Here is an 8,723-nt window from a genome sequence, read left to right as displayed (position 1 = left end):
TCCCTTTTAAAATGTTCTTTCAGTTGGAGACTTTTATGTATAGATTTAACATTTGTGACATCTTAAATAGAATCTTTCACACACACTCAAGTATCACCAAAGACTCCAATTCTTACTCATAAATGAGAATATTTGAAGTGTATCATTATATTTCATAGGCTTATATCTTAATGGTAGCAATTTTAAAAATGACGTGATTTTCACTCAAATGACGTCATATTTACAAGTGCGTGTACGCATTTGCTAATGTTTAGTTCCATGCCAAATACGTCACCGAAAAAAGCATCTATCGTATAAATCGTAGACCTGTTCATTTGTAAAACAAACATTACATCTGTAAATCAATTTTATATAGAATGAATATTTGTATGAATAAAAAGATGAAAATATTATATGTAAGATAAAGTGCTTTATATAAGGAATAAGGAATCATTCTTCGGGATTTATTGGATTTGATCACGCCCCGACCGAAATTATCACCTCATAATACTCAAAGAATGATTCCTTATTCCTTATAAAAAAAAAGTAACTAGCAAAGAACCCACAAATTTATGTCAAATATTTTTCATCAGAAATAAATAAAAGACATTGAACACCTTCCTTCTAAAGTAAATATGATTTTTTTGTGGGACGTGTTTCAGTGTGAAATTGTGACAAAAAATAAGTCACACTTGTATGAAAAATGACAATTATAACATGGTGCCATGGAGGAGTGAGCATCCTCTGAGAACCGGGTACACCCGCCGTGTGCTCTTCGTCGTAATCGGGGAAAAACGGAAAAGTCCGTAGACAATATTATGTGATTTATTATGGTCCAACAATTATTATGAAAAACGACAGTCAGTATGCGACCCAGTGGAAGATTGTATTTGCTGTGTTTTTATACATGAAAGTACATGTATATGCCGGGGAGGCTATGCGATAACACCTGCATTGGTATAATAGTCACATGATTTTCAATTGAAAGTGTACTCATATATTAATTATAAATAAAATTTATATTTTTATGAAATATTTCTTTTTTTTTACTAGCTATTGGTATGTCTGCGCTACCTGGCAAAAGGTGATTTTCAGTCGGAATGCGCAGACTTGCATGGAGTATCACATCCAACTGTGTCCCGGGTTATCGGCAGCGTCTTGTTCGCCCTAAATGGCCATCTAAATAATGTGAAATTTCCAACTTCCAACGAGGAAATCATACACATCAAATCCCAGTTCTTTAAATTGGCTAAATTCCCAGGAGTTATCGGGGCTGTTGATGGCACCTTGATCCCAATTTTGGCACCAAAAGTTGACGAGTTCACCTTTGTATATAGAAAGGGATATCATGCCCTTGACGTCCAGGGAGTTGTTGACGCGTCTTTAAGGTTTTTTTTATAGCTTATAGTAGCTTTGCTATGTTCATTAAGTTTATTTGCTTGAGTATATCACTTAATTGAATTCGGTCGATTGAAATTTATTCATGAAATATACCATATATATTCATATAGTTTTAGATTAACCAATTATGTTTGCAAATGGCCAAGCTCAGTCCATGACAGTTTTATTTTCCGCGAGAGCCAGTTGCACGACCTCTTAAAGAATCAAAAGATAGGGTGGCTCCTCGGAGATTCTTGGTATGCACTGCAGCCATTTTTGATGACCCCAAAGAGTGCTCCACAGACTGAGGCAGAAATAACGTACAACAAGGCCCATAGCCGGACACGTATAGTGGTCGAAAAGGCATTTGGAGTTTTGAAGTCAAGATTTAGGTACATATTATGAAAAATTTGATACAACATTAGTCTCGCGGAAAGGTTCAAAGCATGCAGCTGTAGATCTCGGTGAACGTTTTGTATTTCTTTCTTGTGTCACAGTTAAACGTAAAATTTGGAAATTAGTTTTGATTTTGAGAAAGTGTACAGGGAGCAACAGAATATTTTGCTTTCGGATTTCGTAAAAATGACCAATTTTCTGACAAAAAAAAACGCTTTGAAAACGAAGAAAAACGAAGAAAACTTGAAATATTATAATAAATTAATTTGTAGATGATAATCCCCCCAGTTTTAAAACGTAGTAGGCTGAAGATATATAAAAGACAAATACATGTACATTTTAACTATTACTTCAGTACTTTGCACAATGCATTATAAATTTGCTCATACACTGTTCCAACACACTTCAAGATTAAAGCAATGCTGAGAGAGAGAGAGAGAAAGAGAGAGTGTGTGTGTGTCTATAACATTAACACGTTTAACGCATTTTAATTTTAGATGCTTGCATATGACTGGAGGTTGCCTGCCATTTGCTCCGGAAAAGTGTGTGAACGTGATCTGCGTTGCCATTAAGCTCCATAACTGGTGCTTAGAGAGGAAAATTCCCTTGCTGGCCCCCATGTGCAATATTGACATGCAAGAAGATGCCGAGAAAGAGGTCCAAAGTGAAAATGACAGGGATGGATCTCAGCAAAAAGAACGACTTGTGCAGTTATTTGCCTGAAACTTGAATATTATATCGCTTGTTGTGATGTTTAGAACATAAAACTCTCTCTCTCTCTCTCTCTCTCTCTCTCTCTCTCTCTCTCTCTCTCTCTGTGTGTGTGTATTATAATTATGATGCTTATTAGGATTGCAGTAGGGTAACAAACTGTATACCTTTTGCTTTATCCTGCACCTTCAAGTTCTTGGTTTGCTTCTTGTCTGTACAAGAAAAAGAAGAGAAAAATGAAGCATGATGAAGTCAACCATACAAATTAGACTATTTTCATCAAGTGAATACAGCCATTTAATTAGCTGCAATAATTAAATAACTTATCTCCCATTTTGTTTTGATTTGGTTGGGTTTTTTTCGGGGGGGGGGGGGGGGGGTAGGGAGAGGTAAACATCAATAAGCATAAGATATTAAAAAAAATCGGAGAGGGCTACATTATTGCAGCTACCATTAGATCTTCACTCCCCCTCCCTTTCACATGTAAAAAAAATTACATCATGCTTACTGAATTTGTTGCAACCAACATCTGCAGGTACATGCACAGGTACATGTACACTGCAAGAATCAGGATTCTTGAATACTACTGGATAAACAGAAAAAGAAAATATTCTAAAGCAAAGTTTAATAAACATCATTTATCAACTGTAAATATTTGTACAGTACCACTAACATTGTAGTAATTTTCATAACTAGTCTAGAGCAAATTATAATTCTGAATTATAAATCTTTCTTAAAAAATGCAAATAATAATAATGGCTGATAATTGTTGATATACAAACAAATTAATTTGGTGAAGTATGATTACCTGTCTCAAATTGCTCATCCTCCGGCTTGTTGGCTGTAAAAAAAACATAAGCAACAAATGTTTCACTTAAAAATTTGCTCATACATAAGAATGTATGCATCAAATGTAAACAATGCTAGATGTGGATTATTAAAATTATATTTTAATTGGAACTAACTTAGAATTATTAGATATAACAGTCTAAATGGATATAAAATTCAAAACGATTGATATGTATTTTTTCATTAAAGAAATATGAGCTGCAATTTTCATGTTGAGTTTTTTTTTTTTTTTTTTTTTTACAAAAATGTTATTTTCTACTAAAATGACAAAAAATATCATGGTTTTTAATTTTCTATAAGTAATATTTTTTGTGAAAAAAAAAAGCCGCCAAGTAGCCTTAATTGGAGTAAAATTGAATTATTGTCGTCCGGTACAAAAATTGATCTGCTATATATTCCTTGGTGGAGAAATCTTTCTTTTGTCAAAAATTAACGATTTTAAAGTTTTCAAATCTTATTTATTATAAATGTTTGAGTTACATGCAGACTTATCGTACTGGCAGGTTTTCGCTGCAAAATAAAAGTCTAAAAAATATTGCTCATATTGCTTTAAGAAGACTGAAATAAGCAGCATACACGTACTGTCTAGATCTGTGGCAGCCTCTGAACCCTGCAGGGATGTACATGTGCTAGGCTGAATTGGATATATGGCTCTTTCACTATCTAATGAGACAAAACACTTGCTTTATCACAAGTGACTGACATGCATTTTAGTTAAAATATTAATGCAATCAAAACACATCAAAAACCTTTCGGTAAAATAAAACTTTTACCTGTCACAAGACTGTCACACCCCCCTGTAATCCCAGTGATCACACTGGTGGAAATTATGCCAATAATCTAGGATGAAATTTAATACCGGTACATGTAAAATAAAAAATGTGGTACATGTGCTTGTATATTCAATACGTTTTATTGTTAGACAAGTTAGGAATGAGCAATTAATCTCTATATATAATCTTAAATTATTATTATTAGGCGTATTTCATTTTGAATAAAATTATTCCCACCACTTTCAATAATAACTAAATTATGCAAATTAAAACACAATTAGAACAATTTAATTTCAAACAAATGAAAATTTGTTTTTCAATTTAAATTAAAGGAAATTATTCTGCGTATTCATAACACAGTGTTTACAAAATACATCCATAAAATTACCTTTAAATGATATACTCGATTGAAATACAATTAACGAACAGACTATAATCAGGGTTAATCAGGAATGGAGAGATTAATTGAGAACACAGCTAAAGTGAATTTTAGATACACATCTAGTATTTGTACTTTTTAAAATGGTAAGAATGTGATTGTTTGAATGAATCAATTGGGAATCATATTAACAAAGATTTGTGTTTGTGTGCATAAGTAAAAAAAAACTTTTTTACCCGATATGTGGTATATTATTTATTTCTCTAGCCATGTTCCTACCTTCTTTTCCTAGTCTTTAATTTCTGATGGAGGGGGGCCACCACCAGTCAGACGCTGGGTCTTTAGTCGACCCACCTCCCTTTTTTTTTGCAGCCGACTGAATATCCTGCCATTTTTTCTTAACCTCTTTCAACGTGCGACCACACACCCCTGGGGGGGGGGGGGAGAGTCTCAGCATTCAATAAAATTCTTCACGGCACGTGGTCAGAGCACGGGTGCTGCCATGGTCAGGAAGTGTTATGTAATAGTTACACACCCGTAAACACAGGGATGACTGATTGTCGATGTACCTGTCTGAATTATGCATTATTTTGCTCGAAGTGAGTCTCCGGTCCATATCCTCCACCCCCCAATATTACCAAGTAAATCTACTCTCTTGATCTCTCAAAACCCTTGACCCCTCGAAGACAAACTGCAGTCCCGTTGTTCATAATCTGTTGTTCTTTTACTCTCGATACTCCGAAGTGGCCGGAATATGCAAGCGTTACCTAATTTTAACACCTACTACTGTCATTTAAATGACTCAAGGAATTAGACGCGGGACCCGTGTTACGGGATTTTCTTCAGGTGACACTTGTCCTGCAAGGTGATAATTGTTCCATGATTGACCATACCGTTGCCTAGACTATAATTAACACCGATCGTCCTAAATGTACATATAATCCGATTGATTTAAAACGAGAGAGAGAGAGAGAAGGGAGGCCGGAAAATATTTAATGAGTTAAATAAGAGTAAAATTGAGGGGAAAACATACAAGTTGAGTTGATGTCTACGGTAGCGACCTTATAATAGTACATGGCGAAATATTTGTCTTCTTTAAATCTGTGGCATATTTTCAACTCATCATATGCATAAAATAATACTTTAAAATATTACTAATTTTCAAGTACACGTATATGCATGATTTGCGTAATACATTGCTATGTTTGGGACTCTTGAACAACATTAACAAAATACATGCAGCAATAGTTTTATAGAAGTTTTTGTTAAAAAACAATTCAAAGAAAATAATGAATTTTTCTTCTAAAAATATTTATTTCTAAATTCGAACAATAATTAAAATAGCTCTTGTTTTCTCCTTCTTGGTTTAATCCCAAATACAGATAACACGCCTGTTACGGTGTCTTATACCATCGCGGTAAAATCTTGGCCCCGCGATCACCGCGATGACAATACCGCGACAGTGTATCGCGGAAAGGATTAAAACACCATCACGGTGTCGCGGGAAAATACGGGATCCGCGTTGGCTGTAGTGTATGCACTTACGATTTTATTAGACGTACGGCAACGTTATTATCTTACGACAGCTTTTGTGAATAGCACCATAAACGTAAACATACGTTTGACGTAAGTTTAAGGTGTAATCATAAACGTACGATTTTTTGTGAATAGATCCACAGGACCCCTCAGCGGGCACCCCCCTTTCGACAGTTAACATCCTCACAACGGATAACATTCCTGCAAACCGAAGTGACCCCTTTGACAGAGCCAGGTAATTCATTTCCTGATATAATAAATGTAGAGCACTTGTCACAACCTGTACATGTAACAGACATTTCGAGCTTTATTACCAATTAGGATATAATGTTCCTAACAATTTTAAAGAAAAAACTGCAAATGATCAGTTTGTCAATGTAGGCAAATTATTGATTAATAGCACTTCAGACTTAAAAAATGATTTTGTTTAATTTTTTACATGTACATGTAATAAAGGCACTGTCTCAAAAGTCAAAGTCGAAAACTATAACTTTGATTCAAATGTGGGTACACACCTTTTTAATCTTTGCGATTATATAAGTAACTGTCCTCCCAGAATGTGCCACTACGATGGCCGATATGGGCCGGACAAAAAGTAACCACGAGTTGCGTTCGATTTGCCGGCAATTCCTGAAATGCCGGCAAAAAGTAACCACGAGTTATATTTGATTTGCCGGCGATTCTTAGATGCCGGCAAATCTCAAATGTGGGCAAAACTTACTTGGTGTTCAATTAAATTACTAGAGGATATAGAGGTCAAAAAGTCTCGTTATCTTAATTGACAAAAGGGTTTGACAAAAACATGGCAGTTTTACTTGCAACGTGCATTATTAATGAAATTAAACATAACGCAAGAGCAAATAAAAAAAAAGACGGGATCCTAACATCCAGACATGTCTTAAACTGATTAGAACCCGACACTCTTAATGAAGCATTTGGTCAATTGCTTATATATCATAACTAATTAAAAGTGTGTCACGAAAAATAAATTTGTCACGAAAATGATGTTTCATGGCTCGGGATGGTTGTTAAGGTTGGTTTTCTGTAATTTATAAATTGAGTCGATATACAGGAACTGTTTATTCCACCAAGATCCAGCATAAAGTGACGCGCTGGGATCTTGGGACAAAAATCGACTTAGTCCAGGTGAGGTACATTACAGGTTAATTACTTACCATATCAGTAAAAATAAGAAAGAATTCCCTTGCGAGGGCCTCTTGACAAAAGGATATGTAAAGCGTGGGTACAGACAAAGGGGCTTAATCCGATTACCTGACACTAATTCAGTAGATCAAACATCAAAAGAAATTTTTAATTGAAAAGTGATTTGTTACCTAACATTTGTTTGACCTTGTTATGATAAGTGTTTCGGCGGTATAAATAGCACATGTCATTTCAAATTTGTAATAAGGCTCGCCTCGTCAGGAGGTCACCTTATACATACATTTGTAAATCAATTAATCTCTTTGAACTTCATTTGGTTTTAATTTGGAACTAATGATTAGATCACCAATATATTTGTGTTTACTTTATGTAACCATAGGAGGTGTTGTGAATAATTTTTGCATACTTCGTCATGTTGTATGTTATCCCAGTATTTCATAAGTCGTTTCCTTAATCCTTTTATACAAATTTGATCACCAAAACATTAGATACAGCTTTTTATTGTTTTCTTCTTTTATTTTTTGAGAAGATTCATTCTATTTGCAGAAATAGTTTCTTGCATAATAGGTTCAATTTCTGATTGTTTTTAACCTCTTTTTTCGAGATGAGTTTTAAAGTCTTTAAAAATACTTTGTAATACATCTTGATCACTAGTATTTCTCAGATGTCTGGTACATTCTCCTTTAATAAGGCCCTTGAAAACTGATGAGCTATGAGCACTTTGTCTGTGCAGGTATTGGAAGCTATTAGTAGGTTTGATATATGAGCGAAAGTCTAATCACTGGCTATCTTAGAATCTTGTTTTCTTGTATGTGGTCGTGTCTAAGAAATTGACACTGGTGTGAGATAATTCATAAGTAAATCTCAGATATTTCTGACAAGAGTTCCCTATGTCAAAAAATTCTTTAAATTCATCCGGTCTTCCATTAAATAGAATAAAGCCGTCATCTCTATATTTGCCGTGATGAATAAGTTTCGAAATGCCCTCAACAATGTCGGCGCGCAATTTCCCCCTTACTTCTCCTCATACTTTGCTTCGACCAATTAAGATAACTTGACTTTTGTGACCTCAATATCTTCTGGTATTTTAATTAAACATTGAATATAAGATTCGTCCACATTTAAAATTTGCCGGCATCTAAGAATTGCCGGCAAATCAAACACAACTCGTGGTTACTTTTTGCCGGCATTTCAGGAATTGCCGGCAAATCAAACAAACTTATGGTTACTTTTTGTCCGGCACATATCGGCCATCGTATTTTTAGGTATAAAAAAAACCCTCTTTCTGTGTTAGCTTACTTTAACTTTGTAAACCAACTGTAGAAATTGTATGTCTCAGCCCACTATTTTTTGTAGAATCTAGAAGATTATTGCTTTTAGACTCATCTATTATACAGCATGCTTTTGTCCATGTTAAAAATTCCCACATTAGAGGTAACCTCCAGCTTCAGAGACACAATGATTCAGTTCAGTGGCAGAGAATGGAGGAAATGAGAAAACATCACCTATTAATCCGCAAGGTAAGTGTCATGTTGTAAATTTTGAATTTACCGGGT

The 8,723-nt window shown here is 34.7% G+C and overlaps 1 long non-coding RNA gene across 1 annotated transcript; it reads right to left on the bottom strand.

Moving 5' to 3' along the window:
* Window positions 1–2,983: 2,983 nt before the first annotated feature.
* Window positions 2,984–4,884, bottom strand: LOC105343098 (uncharacterized). The gene is made up of 5 exons (XR_004595995.2): window positions 4,747–4,884; window positions 4,089–4,155; window positions 3,898–3,978; window positions 3,275–3,307; window positions 2,984–3,052 (listed from the first exon to the last, which is right to left on the bottom strand). It is a non-coding gene; the product is annotated as an uncharacterized lncRNA (long non-coding RNA).
* Between the last annotated feature and the right edge of the window lie 3,839 nt (window positions 4,885–8,723).

Source organism: Magallana gigas, chromosome 5, assembly GCF_963853765.1.
Source record: "Magallana gigas chromosome 5, xbMagGiga1.1, whole genome shotgun sequence".
In the NCBI taxonomy this organism is placed as follows: domain Eukaryota; kingdom Metazoa; phylum Mollusca; class Bivalvia; order Ostreida; family Ostreidae; genus Magallana; species Magallana gigas.
This window is presented reverse-complemented; position numbering and strand designations above follow the sequence as displayed.